The sequence below is a fragment of the Pteropus medius genome, unplaced genomic scaffold, assembly GCF_902729225.1.
Source record: "Pteropus medius unplaced genomic scaffold, Ma_sr-lr_union100, whole genome shotgun sequence".
NCBI lineage: Eukaryota > Metazoa > Chordata > Mammalia > Chiroptera > Pteropodidae > Pteropus > Pteropus medius.
Genome location: NW_024340849.1, coordinates 15,340,053 through 15,346,037, shown reverse-complemented (window position 1 = coordinate 15,346,037; position 5,985 = coordinate 15,340,053). Strand labels below are relative to the sequence as shown.

The 5,985-nt window shown below is 37.2% G+C and overlaps 1 protein-coding gene across 1 annotated transcript in view; it reads left to right on the top strand.

Annotated features, from left to right (window-relative positions):
- LOC120585063 (legumin J-like) overlaps positions 1-5,985 on the top strand; it is a 37,480-nt gene that overhangs the window by 141 nt on the left and 31,354 nt on the right. The window lies entirely within an intron of this gene.

Below are 5,985 nucleotides of genomic sequence, written 5' to 3'. Positions count from 1 at the left end.
GTAAGTACCGTTTCAGGTAAATGAAGATAGAGCAACTGCTGTAAAGGCACAGAAGATGGAGCCGCTAAGTGGCCTGGGAGAAAATCAGGAATAATTTTACTCAGGAGGGAATACTTGAGTTTACTTGGAAAAATGAACAAGTTTGCCATCAAAGAAATTGGAAGGTTATCTATTTTAGGCAGAGGGTAATACGTCCAGAGACTTGAGTGCTAAAAAGGTCCAATACAGAATTTATTATTGACTTGGGATGAGTATGTTGTGTGTTGTAGTGGAAGAAACTCGCTCTTTAGTATCTGGCAGATTCTATGCTTCCACCATTTATTAGCTATTGTGAATGAGGTACTTGACCTCGCCTGAGTCTTTTTTGTTTTCCCTCCCATTTTTAATAGGTGCTTTGCATTTTTGTTTCGAGGGTTAAAAGATGTTATGCCTCGCACATAAGACCTCAGTAAATAAGACCTGCTAATATGGTAATACAGCTAGTTTGCTGAAGCACTAGGAATAAGACATAAGGCTGCTGCTATTCACGCCTCCTCATTCAGATCCCCCCACTATACCAAGAATTATCCTTTAAAAACATTCCCATAATGTTACATCTCTTCTCAAAATTTCCAGTGGCTTCCCCACCTCAGAGTAAATATGAATCTACTATAGCCTAAAAATCCTTGTGTGGCATGCGAACACCTCTCCTCACCCCTCAACTCCCAATCCATTTGCTCTGTGAGTCAGCCACATTGGTCATGTTGATGCTTCTGCCTCCAAGCCTTTGCACTTTCCTCCATCTGGACAGTCTTTCCACAAATACTCCATGATTCCCTCACTATCTGAGAGGCCTACCCTGACCCTCACCACTCCCCATACCATTATCCTTTGCCCTTTACGCCTACTTTCTTTTTCTTCACTTAATGTTGAAGGTGCCGTTTTCATCCTCCAGAACTAGGATAGTGCCTAGCAGTGATCTAAATCACTACATAAATATTTGTTCTCTGAATGAGGCTGAAAAAGTGGCTTTGGGGCCTATCTCAGGCACTTGATTATGCGCAGCTAAGAATTTTGTATTGTGTTCTGTGGGCAAAAGGGGCCCAATGGTTTTGATACAGCCTAAACGAATATTAACTTTTTTGTTAGTCACCGTGTTGATTTGTGTTTGCAGTCAAGTTGAACTTTTTTCCAAATGCTAAAGCCAATCATTTCCCTTTCAGTAGTTCTTAAAAACTAATTTCATGGTGTAAATGCATTATGTTAGTAATTTCTTTAGGTAGTAAAGAAAGCTGGAATGCAGGCCTTAGTTTTAGTTCAGAAGTAAAGAGCTACTTTTACTGAGGTTCCTATTATGTTTTAGTGTAAAATGTGTTCCCAGAATGATGATTAGAGGGCTATTGATTTGCTTTGGGTTGCAGTACTGGATTTACTGAGTGATTGATTTGGGTTTTTGGACAAGAGTATAAGACAACAAATGAGCAAAAAAGTATTTTGGAAGAGGATTCAGAAGCTTGGATGAGAGAGTGGAATATCATGAATAACTTGGCTCAGCTAGGGCTGGAAGGGACATGATGATGTCCCTGACAAACTAATACAGCACCAAATAATTTATTCAGAAACCGATTTACTTATTTCACTATTGCAAGTTAAAGCAAAATCGCTATTCTGAAAAATGAGCAACGTATAGCAAATACTTTCCAAATTTCTGCTGTGGTCCTTGCTCTCTCTGCGTGTGGTTTTCTGAGTCAGATTTTTTAGGCTTTAAAATTTAAGTGTAATAATTTCCCCCCTTATTAACTGGGGCTCCTTGGGCAAGTTGCAGCTTTAAGTTTCAATTTTAAAGCAGAGAGAATGATACCTGGCTCACACAGTTTTGAGTATTAAATGAGGTAATGCTTGCAAAATGCTTGCTTAGCTCAGTGCTTCGCACATAAGTGCCCCCTGTTAGCTATTATTAGTAAGTACAATTGTGTCAATACTTGTTTTCAGAATTTTAGCTAATTATAATTGCCATCGAGCTGCCTCCATATGGATTTTTTTGTAGAAACAGGTACAGGTTAGTGTTTTAAGGGCTGTTTAAAATATTTTCCCACCAGAGGGCGCTGTCCACTTTGGCAGTAATAAACTGCCTGTTTGGCTCACTACCCCTTAATTTGGTTTTGAGTTCAGTCTCTGGCATTCATTCTCCAGTTACAACTCTTGAAGGCTGTTCCGGGATATATTAAGAAGTGCTCTCTCTTATTTCCCCCTGCTTCCCCACACCAAGGTATAACTGCATTTTGTTTTGAGGAAGGAGAAGCATCTCTCTATTCGGTAAACTAGATATATTTTTTTGACTTAAAGCATTATGACTCGGATCCTAATTTCTTCTCTTCAGCATGCTTCACACCACCAATGGGCTTGCATTGTGCCAGGTCTCTGCCTTGTTACCCTCCCCACACTCATATAATAGAAGAGTGACCCTTGGCACACACTTTTGCCATTGTAAAAGGGTGGCCTTTGAAAGAATAATTAGCTTTGGGTCTTCAGCAAGATACTGTGGACTGGGAGTGGAGGTTCAAGAGACGTACCCTTGTTACTTCTCATCCTTGAGGCCTCTTTTCCATGTGATTAAAGCAAGTTTAGACTAACCAGTGGCTGTAGCCTCCTCAACATCTCTCATTTTAAGTCAGCAACAAAAGGTGTGAGGTGGGGAAAGAAAAAGTCAGCAAGGGGCTACAAAAGATGAAATAGAGACCGATAACATCACTGGTTTGAACTAACAGATCTTGCTTAGGTTAATCTTGTTATGGTTTAGTAGAAGCTTCAGATTCCCCCCTGCTGACTATGCCTACCAAGTAACTTTGCAGGAGGTTTTGTAACATCCACAGTCTAATCTGCATGTGACTTAACTGTTTTCTCCCTTGTTTCAGTCTGTATACAGTCGAATATCAATGTGAGGGGCCTGGTTACTATGTCAGGCCTCCACTTAGCCATGGCCACTAAGGGGAGCCTCCAAACATGAAAAGGTGGGTAGGATGTAGAGATAAGGGGTGAGGAGTGGAGTGGAGGATCTGCCGCGATCACTGGAATGCTTGAGATTCTCTAATGCCCTGTGGGGCTAGGATGGGGGGCTCTCTTTTGAGTCATCTTTGTAGAATCCTGAATTGTAAAACTAGGAGCTAGAGTCCCAGTAGCCCAGTTCTCAGTTCTAGAAATGTCTAGATTTAATGGCATAGATTTTTCATAGCCTTCTCTATGCCCCATAGTCTCAGATTCAAATGAAGGTCAAACTCTTAGCATTAACTGTGTATCAGAGGCCTCTCTGGCTGTTAGAAGGCCTTACTTCTCAAGTAATTTGAACAGTATCTTGTCCAATGACCATGTACCCTTCCAATACAAAAGGCGAAGGGCGGAAATGCTTTTAATGTTGGCAGAGTTGGGTGACATTAGAGATAACTAAAGGGTTTTCCAAAGGCTATCGATAATTAAAAGTGAGCAACCACTAGTTCTATGGGAACTAGATTATAAACAATCTAGTAGAAATAATCAGACTTTTAACAAAGCAGGATCCACCTTACCTGGAAGAGAAGCCAATAAGTGGTGATTACCTGATTCTTATCACACACCTTTCTGGATCCTAGTTCCTGAATCTGAGAGTGGAGAGAAATATTGTATTCTAGAGCAGAGGTGGGCAAACTGTGACCCGCAGATTGAATCTAGCCTGCTGCTGGTTTTCATATAGTCCATAAGCTAAGACTACTTTACATTTTTAAATGAAGAAAATTTAAAAGATGAAAAATATTTTATGACACAAAAATACGATCTACATCAACATTACTAAGCACTCATCACAGTATTTCCAATTCATGGCAAAGTGACAGTTGATTAGAAAAATTTTTTTTCTAACCATCAAAGCAGAATTTCTTGACAAAAATGAAGAACAAAAATGAGGCTGAAGGCACAGGAAGTTTTGAGTGGCTTATTTGTTAGCCAAATAAGGAAAACTACCAAGAGTTGGTTAATTCCATTGTGATTGATTGCACCAACAGAAAGAATATTTCCAGAGAAAATAAACTTGTTTAGGATTATTATTAGTTGACATTGGAACAACATCAATAGTGAATCAAAAATCAGGGCAAATGATTTCAGTGGTTTTTCTTGGCTCTTGATGAATCCAAAAGATGATTATTCACACTAAGTTGTTTTTTATTCCAAAAGTCAGTGTTGACTTTGAAGTGAAAAAAGAATTAGCCTCTATGAATAATCTTCATGTTACAACTAAAGGGGAAATATTTCAAAGAAACTGAGAAAAATTAAACATGAAGAATCTGCTTAGATGTATTACAACTTACAGTGATAAAAATTTTAAAAAGCTTAGTTCACAAGTTTACTAGTCTTATGAAAATGTAAGATGTTTAAAGTTTATTCATGGTATTATGAATTAGCAGGTGCTTTGCAGAAAATATTTGAGTCTACCATGTGTTGCTGAAACAGTAGTGTCAATGGTGAACTTCGTTTGCTCTTGTGAACAACCTTCATCAATTCTTTGAATTTTTGTCAGAAACAAGCTGAATCTTCTCTTTTGCCTTGCCACACATCAGTTTGATGGCTCAGCAGTGGCGAAGTTTTATTGTGATTTTTTAAAATCTGAGAGCCAAAATTGAATTTTTCTTAATGGGAAGAACCAGCCTCAACTGTAATGGAACTCTGAATGGCTTTGAAAATTAGCCTTTGAGGCAGACTTCATAATGTTTCTTAATGAATTCAACCTAAAATTGTGAGGCAAAACATCAATTTTATGTAAATTTTAAACTGTAGTAAAGTCATTTTGATGACAACTAATGTTGCTTGAATCTTAAGTAATGTCAAACACTTGCCATGCTTTCAAATGTTAAAACAAGAATCCAGATGTCCACTCCCACACAAATTTGCAGTGGATATATTTTCTAAGCTCAAACTAGTTTCAGCACATTTTTTGGACCTCCATGCAAGTATAAAGGAGATTTCCGAATTTTAAAACCCACTTGATTGTGCAATTGAAGAGCTTTCCCCTTACCTTCAATTGGAGGTGATTAATGTAATGACATATTTTAAAAGGCAGATAATCAAGAAAAGAATCTAATAGGATCCTATAAATGCTTTTCAAATGATGAATATGCTCAGCTAAAATAATACGTTTGTGGACTGGTATCAGTATTTGTCAGTAGCTATCTGCGTGAAAAGACTTTTTGAAAGATGAATTATGTTAGATCCCATATGGGTGAGCATTAACAGTTGAACATTTGTCATTGGTTTCAACGAAGAGCACTAACTTGGAATCCCAGTTAAATGAAATGTTATCTTCCCCCAAATTCAGTTTTTCTCATTAGACTAATATTACAAAAAAAAAAAAAAATGTGCTCATTACGATGTTTTGAATTTTTATCAAAACAATTGTGGAAATTTATTTTCTCTCAGTATGTGAATACCAATGTAATAACTTTGATTCTGCTTCTTGGACCACAAAAACTAAAACATTTACTATTTGGTCCTTTACAGGAAGATTTGGTTGACCCCTGCTCCAGAGGAATATTCTTAGAATATGTGATTGAGGAATAATCCTCTAAATACAGGACAGGAATATATATTGAATACCTGTAGCCCTGTAGGAACTCAATTGCAGCCAAAGACTTGAAGTTGTCTGCATATTTAAAATTCTTATTGCTTGATCCTTTGTTCCAGAGACTTCTGAACATGGAGAGGAACAACAATAAATAATTTGTAAACCTGTAAAATTTTAAAACCTAATTTTCCCAAGTACTTAAATGATTGCAAACTGGCTAAATTCCTTGAAGTAATTTAAACTGCATTTTCATGGTAGTATATCTGATTCTTTTGGCTATTTTAAATAGATAAAGTATACATAAATACAATGATTTAAAAATATTTTTAGGGTTAAGGATAAATCTAAAGCATCAACACCATAACTTTAATTCATTATTTCTGTATTAGATCCTATATTTTCCATGGGCTATTGTTATA